The following is an 8,761-nucleotide window of genomic DNA, read 5'->3' on the forward strand; positions in this document are numbered from 1 at the left end:
CAATTTACGCATTATATGGTGGTCAAAATCATCACTGACACATTACATTATAAACAGTCACAGCTAATGATAGCAAAACACAAGCTAACTAGCTATCTAACATATAGCTACATCAGGAGGAGTTAGCCTAATGTTCAATCAGCAAGGTCAGCAAGGTAATATATTTTCTGTAAGGCTATGTGCAACCCCAAAGTAACTTCTGATGTTCTTCTGATAAACACGACATCTAGCATCCTATCTTGAATAAATTATATTGCATGACCAAAAGAATCTACGCAAAAATCTAATACACATTGTGGCACCACTTGGCCAAATGGAACTGATGTCGCCATGTTTCTTTTTGTCAAGCTTTCAGCCAGTAAAACTTAAGCTCGCCAGCTAGAAATGAAAAGCTGGCTTTTGTCTCCCAAAATCAAGGACTCATTAGCCCCGCTTCCACCAAACACTTTCGGTATGGTATCTTTGGAACCAAAAGTATCCCTTCAGACATGGTACCTAGACCCTAGGTCCGTTAAGCGTTTCCAGCGCAAACAGTACCCTTAAATGTGGGCGGGGTTGTTGTCACTCACTGCTCCGTCCAGCACTCACTGTATTCCCTCATAGATGGACAGATGAAATGTGATTACGTGTTTGCTCTCTGATGGGGAGAGGTGGGCAATGCTAGCAAAAGTAATATTAAAATCAGTTTGGACAGTATTGAAATGAGGGCAAGATTTACCTGCTGTAAGCCATGTAAAATGAAATGTAATATGTGTGTAGGTTTTTTTTTTTAGCAGTTTAGGTAAAGTTTGCAACTTTCAGTGCTTAATTTTGTTTTATGGCATCACACTGAGGCTAGATCAGCCTGTCTGTCTTTTAATTACACTGATTAAACACCAGAACTGCTGAGGAAAGACTACAAGATGTCATCATTAATTTGATTTTACGGTTCTGAGTGTCATAAAATGTTAATGTCAATCAACCTCAAAGGGGATTGCTGCTTGCTGAGACTGCCAGCAGAAACCTTAATGAATAACTCAAATTCTACGGTAGTATTAAGCATTGCAGACTTGGTTTACTTCTCAGTGTGATTCCTTGCAATGATTCTGAGATGCTTAATGAATTTCAGATCCGGATCAGTACCCTCTGCCTGACTTCGACGTCTGGCCTGGATACCACGGTGACAGCATCCACTAAGCCAATCAGCCCTGCTGCATCGAAACCCTAAATTCCCCATTGATATGGACACACATCACACGGTGGTGAACCATATGTTTTTTGTCTTGCATCAAACACTTGTTCACTTACAGTAAACAATCTAATTTCAAGTGGGAAGAGGTGTGATTTTGCAAAAGAGAGCGGTTTCCTCCAGCCACCTACTGTTTTCTTTTTCATTGGCCACACTGGCAGCAGTCTGAGACTGGTAATTGAATTAGTGGGCTGGAGACAACGTGGATTATTGCCTCTGTTGGGAAGCATGTCCTGCAGAGTGCCTACAGTACGGTTTGCAATTGAAATGTGGCAAATAGTGTTTGAACATTACAATAAAACAGAGTCTACTAATCACAAAAATATTAAAAATCTTATCATGACTGAGAAAACACGGGAATAGCTTGAGTTTCCTCCCTCCAAGTTCTAAGCCCAACGTCCAGCTTGAGCTTGTGCAGTGAGGCATTGCTTTCTCTTAACAAAAAAAGGTCATTAGGTGCTCTTTTACCTAACAAGTTCCCAGTGGAACAATGCCTAATCAGGTCACCTTTAAAAAGCCCATTACTCACAGCTAAGGTCAATGGAAGGAAAGGCCACACTCCATTTCCTTTGTGTTCCACAATGCCTTGAATGTGGGCTGACCTGGAATCAGCTATAATAGTGTGCTGATTAACTATAATATTAAGATCTTTTTTTTTTATTCATAAAAATCTGATGCTTTATGTAGACTATTTTAATAGCTTGTTTATAACAAAAACTGGCGATAATCTCATTTTAGGGATTGTTTTTTCTATCTTTAACAACCTTGACATTAAAAAACCCAAACTGACCCTCTCACACAGGTTCAAATCTACACAAACTAGAGTTAAGCCAGAAATATATGATATGGACCTTTTGGATATAAAATACCACCCCTTCGTCATTTTATTGTATTCGGTCACAGTGACCTTGACCTTTCACCATCAAAGTCTTATCAGTTCATCCTTGTGTCTAAGTGGGCAGTTGTGCCAAACTTGAGGAAATTGCCTGGAGGCTTTCTAGACATATTGCACTCACAAGAATGAGATGGAAGCGAGGTTACAATGACCTTGACCTTTGACCACCAAAGTCTTATCAGTTCATCCTTTAGTCCAAGTGGACATTTGTGCCAAAACCGAAGAAACTTCCTCCAGGGTTTCTTGAGATATTATGTTTACGAGAATGAGATGGACGTGAGGTCACAGTGACCTTGACCTTTGACCATCAAAATCTTATCAGTTCATCCTTAAGTCCAAGTGAACACTTGTGCCTAAACTGAAGAAATTTCCTCCAGGGTTTCTTTACAAATTGCGTTTATGAGAATGGGATGGATGGACAAACGGACAGACAGACATGGATGGACAACCCGAAGACAAAATGCCTCCAGCCACGGCTGTCACTGGTGCAGGAGGCATTAAACACCTTGTGGAAATACCTGCATCCTATTAGGCAAGAAGATCACTACACTTCTCATGTATGACTCTTCTAATCTGGCTCAAAATTTATGGCATGTTTTCTTGTTTTTCAGTACAAATGTATAAATTTGAATACCAAATGACCCTAAATTGTTTTTAGAAGTAGTTACTGATATAAATCTTGTCTTTATATGCATAGATAGTCTTGTGAGTCATGCCATGACATCAATCAACCTACTTGTTTGCTGCACAGTATGCACACAGTCTGGGTGCTCCGCATGCTGTCTCACACCCGTGGCGAGCTGTGCTGCACAGCTGAGTTTGGACTCAGGGGATGTGCGCAGACACCTGACGCACCCTGACCTAAAATAACCAGAGGGATTTTCATTGACGTCTACTCTAGAATTTGCATAGAGATAAGATTATTTGCATGTCAGAGTGGGTGTTTTAAAATAACTGCATGGCTATGGGTACCTGTTTCAGTTGCTTCTTTAAATGAAATTTGATCACAGGAGATTTCATGCATGAGACCCCTGGAAATGTCAAATTGGTCGGCACCTCTGTCAGGCTCTATTGTCAAAGCTGTCACATAAAGGATTCGCTTCTAATGTACAGCAGCCTACATGAATGCTAATATTATGGAGCCTAAAAAAAGTATCTCTTTTTAAAATAAAATTACATTTTTTAATGGGTTATGGTTGGTTTATTATCACCCTTCCACACCTGTGCTCTGTCACTTTTGTCAGGCTGATTCACTGCTAATTAATCACGCCAAATCTGTCCTGTACACAAAGCAGCTGTATCACTCACCCACTAAGTGACAGTGGGGTCAAAAGACTCCCACCATCTGGTTTCTTTCAGGAAACGCTGGATGACTCGGACAGATTTACAAGCGTGATGACAAACCCGTGTCAAAGGGTGCAGCCCCAAATCCCTCTACTGTTATCCGTTTCATCACATTTGTCAGACAGCTAATCCCACCTTTGTTTACATGAATCAACTACTTGTCAGAAAACGCGAGTTACAGACATCTGATTCAGGTGGGGATTTCCTCCAATTCCCAGAGCAACTTTTGATGTGAAAACTCGAGAAGGTAAAGAGTTATGATCAAGAAAAGATGAGAGTTGCTCAATCAATACAACATTTGGCTGCATTGCATGATGATCTAACCTAGACATCACGGTATTATGGACACCTTTTGACATAACTTATTAAAATAAAATCTTCCATGTCACAAATCAGATATATATCAATGTCACAATTTTCCCTCCCTTTTACATTTCAACCACCCAAGAAGTATGTATTTTACTTTTTTTAGGGCGATTTATCTGGATACAGCCCAATAAATGCAAAATAGTCTTAAACTGTCATACAATCACCTTTTATAAAGTTATTCCACCTAAAGTTCTAAACTTCACAAGTTCAGAAATAACATCACTCTGCCAGTAATGCCAGATCGCTGTCGAAAAAATGAGAACAACTACATGTGTTCTGAATAATTATACCGTATTCAATGACATTTGATATATATATATATAAAAAAATGCTTTTAGAACATAAGAAATGCCTGCTGGCCGGGGTACCGCAAGTTGAACACAGTAACATGTCCGTAATACTGTGAGTGCTCACTTTTTTCATGATTTATCTCAGATGATTGGTCCAAAATGCGTTAAACAAACTTGTTTTGACTCATAAGACCCTCCCCCCAGAGGGAAGGCGAGCAAAAGATAGAGTCGGTATTCATGGGAATGCCCACAAAACATCAAATCCTTTTACGCCTAGAAGAAAACCAAAGCATTCGTAAATATGCTGAATAGCTGAACAGTGTTTTTCAAAATGGGCCTTGATTTCTCACAGATGATTGGTCCAAAATGTGTTTACTTGTTTTGACTCATAAGACCCTCCCTCAGAGTTGAGGCGAGCAAAAGATACAGTCTGTATTTATGCCCAAGAATATCGTTATCACAAAAATACCCTGAAATATCTGTGTCTCACAAAACTATTGAAACAATCTCTACAGAGACAGACCTTTTTTCTTAAAGGGTAGGATCCTATTTGTTCAACCAGAAACAGCCCTAAAATCGCTTTCATCAAACCAACCAGCCTCCATTTCAATACACTGGAATTTATAATTGTAAAACTCACTTCATTTAAAGTCATTAGAAACAAAGTAAAACTCAGAGAAACCATATGGTCTGCTTTGGTTGACAAAGGTGCTGAGTAGTGTTAGCGATGCTTATTGTCTGGAAACATGATGGAATTCACTAAAACATGGTTGTCTATTTGACTGTAATGACTGTAGGGTACTGATATTATGGTAAGTGTAATTAATCATATCTGGAAAGGACTGTTTTCCCCCTCGCCAACTCCTCACGCACCATGCCCCATAACTATAACTAGGGCTGGGTGATATGGACAAAAAATCATATGTCTGTATTCACAGGCTGACTGGCGATACACAATATATATCTTGGTATTTTCTACAAAATGGGCGACATGTTTTCAGTTGCAAGTCAAAGCCACATTTGAGATGTCACAATCAGTTTTATAAAAACAGAGTGTGATCAAAATAAAATGCAAGGATTTTATTCCCCTGTTTAAAAATATGCAGCTGCATAACAGAAACACTTCCAAAACACTCGTAAGCAGCAGGGTTTCTGTGAAGTGCTGTAAAGTTTAGTTGATGTGAAACACACATTAAACACACCTTGAACATGGATTAATAGCCACAGTTCACACAAATCAGCTTCACTATAACTCGCAGCATTCACAGACAAAGCACTTGTCTTTATCTGGACACATTTTCCCCACAAATACAACATGCTAATATTTTTAGCACAAGCCTATGGCATTTTACATTGTGTAAATTGGCCTAGCAGCTAGCAACCTTTTCCTCAACTCATATGAAGCCAGGGACAACAGCAACATTTAACAAAGGTAACGTTACATAATTCAGCTCCATTACAACTCACAAAGTTGAGTGACAAAACAACTGTCTTTTACTATACACGTTTTCCAAACAAACATAACATGCTAACGTTATTAGCACAAGCTGGTGGAGAACTTGTGAATGAGTGTGTGGGGCGGAGCTGTGCGGAGAGTGTGAGGAGAAGAGATGCACACTGGTATCATGTAACGCAACTTTACCCTATATTGATACAAATGGTGTTGTCTAAATTTATATCTTGTTTTAAAATATATCTATATATCGTACATAGTCGTTACATTGCCCAGCCCCAACTACGACTACACACCGACTATATCTATCAAACTAATGGGTGCATGTACTAAAGCAGCAAAAAGAATTTCCTCCAGCAAACATACAAAACACAGTGAGTACGTGGTGCCACAGTTTATCAATATGCTGGTGCAACATAGTGTTTCTTTAATACCCACTTACCCGGAAAGTCAAACAGTGAAAGAAATGACAGCTTTAATTATTGTTTACAGTCTCCACAGCTCTCTTTTCATCTATAAAACAATCTGGAATTGAAGACGGCTAAAAGAAAGGTCAAACAGACGTTCTGTGCTCCTCTATTGAAGACTTTCACACAAAGCACGCTAGGAAGCCTTGTAGCAAAAGTAGCTATCATCTGTACAAATCATATACACATCACAGTAAATATAGGAACTCAGTTGCCATGGTGTACACAAAAGAACTTCCACTACTGTTCGCTGGCAACATGTCTGTCTGTAAAAGTTAGTATTTGGCTTATGAACAAGTTCCCTGAGGCTTAGGGTCATGAAACACGCTTCAAATCTTTCCTGAGCAGCTTCCAGTAAATAAGCAGGAAGGAGTTTAGTGTTTTGCTCAAGGGCATTTGGGATTTGGCTGTTGAAAAAACATACAATGCCAGCTGCAGAAATTGGAGCTATGATTCTTAAGCTTACGGAACAAGGCCTTTTTTTTCAGGGTTTATGTTTACTGTTTTGTCTACACGTCAACGCTGTCATCGAGAGAACATTTCATGGCATACAGGGGAGACCGCAAACGCACCACCAAAAGTGTAAGAACACAAATTCACATGAACACACTCACAGAATTTTACACCTTTTCATCTGACACCTATGTGTAGGGCACGTCATCCTGCGTAGATGGTGTTATTTGTCCTTTCTCTTTGCCTTCAGCACTATCGATTGTTCCTCTCCGACAAGAATGGATTCACTGATGCAGCTGACTGTTTCTTTCTTGGCCCTGGTGTATTTTTGAAGGTTGGACATCTGGTGGGTTGTTGTAGGTGTACAGAGAGGGGAATTCTGCCCATTTGGTATAATATCTATCTCATTTTCTCTCATTCAGTGTCACACTCTCCCTCTGAGGCCTTCTTTTTGGCAGATTTCTCCCATCAATGTCTTGTCAGTGGGGAGATCCCCGCACTGCTGAGGGACAGTTGAAGAGGAGCGCAGAAGTGGCTTAGGAGCATTTAATGGAAATAAATGAAATACATGAACAGACTGTGCTGAAATCAAACTTGGAAAGAGATCTTTTCTGTTAGATAGAACCAAGGGATTTGCTAAATTATGGGATTTATGAGAGAAAAGACTGTTGGAGTAGAGAATGGAATAATCCCACTGTTCTGTCAGAGCATGCTAACATTTGCTAAAGCACTAAACACAAAGCACAGCTGAGACTTGTAAAATTTAGCCTGCTTGATTACAGGTCAGGGGATCAACAAAGTGATGATGATTCATCTTGAGAAGGACATGAACATCTGTGCCAAATTTCATGGCAATCTAACCAACAGTTGCTGAACCAATTCACTCAAAAACAAAAGGAAAAGCTGGGACCAAAGTCACTCGGACTCACCCTTCGGCAACAATAAATGTGTGTACAATATACTGAAACCATAATCATCATCACAAATGGTGACACTGAAGCAAAAGCAACCCAATCACTTCAATAAATGTCAGCACTGTATGTTTCTGCTAATGGGTATGTTACATTTGTACGTTTTGCTGAAGCGGATATGCTAAGCTTTATGTTTCAGGTGGCAGTTTTACATTGTGACAACACTGTGGTTAATGTGTGGTTAGGTTTAGGTACAAAATCCAGTTGGTTAAGGTTAGTGAAAACATCATGCTTTGGATTCAAATACCTGGTTTGGTCACAGATGGACAGGTCCCAATCTCTTGTTTTAAAACCAGGAGCTCAGTGGTTAGCATGGGTGTCCCATGTACAAAGGCATTGTCCTTGCTGCAGAGGCGACAGGTTTGATTTCAACCTGATGCCCTTTGTTGCATATCTTTCCACCTCTCTCTCCCTCTTTCATGCTTAAGTCTTTCTTGTCTAATGCAAGGCAAAAAAAACTGAAAAAAAAAACCCTGTCTTTTCTCACTACAAACATAACTGAACATGTCCCAGACTGTCATTTAGAGAAAAAACAACAACACACTTTTGTCGCTACAAATGTTGCTGAACATGTCACGAGCTCTCATTAAAAAATACCCATCTTTGTTGCTACAAAAATTGACATGTCCTGAACTTATACAAAAACAACAACAACAAAAAAAAACACCCGCTTTTGTCGCTAAAAATTACAGCTAGATATGTCCCGAACTCCCATTAACAAACACCAGCTTTTGTTTCTGCAAACAGGGCTGGAGATTTCCTGAACAGTAAAAAACACACACTTTGGTTGCGACCAACAGGGCTAGACATGTCTCAAATGTTCACTAAAAAATACCCACTTTTGTTGCTACAAACACACCTGGACATGTCTCAAATGCTCGTTAAAAAACACACACTTTTGTCGATACAAATGTTGCTGGACATGTCCCAAACTGTCATTTAAAAAAAACACTTGCTTTTGTCGCTTCAAACACAGTTGGAAATGTCTCAAACTGTCATTAAAAACACCTGCTTTTGTCACTACAAACACAGCTGGAAATGTCCCAAATTGTCATTTAAAAAAACACCTGCTTATGTCGCTTCAAACACAGCTGGAAATGTCCCAAACTGTCATTAAAAAACACCTGCTTTTGTCGCTACAAACACGGCTGGAAATGTCCCAAACTGTCATTAAAAACCCACCTGCTTTTGTCACTACAAACACAGCTGGAAATGTCCCAAACTGTCATTAAAAAACACCTGCTTTTGTCACTACAAACACAGCTGGAAATGTCCCAAACTGTCTTAAAAA

This window comes from Epinephelus moara, chromosome 23 (genome assembly GCF_006386435.1).
Source record: "Epinephelus moara isolate mb chromosome 23, YSFRI_EMoa_1.0, whole genome shotgun sequence".
NCBI lineage: Eukaryota > Metazoa > Chordata > Actinopteri > Perciformes > Serranidae > Epinephelus > Epinephelus moara.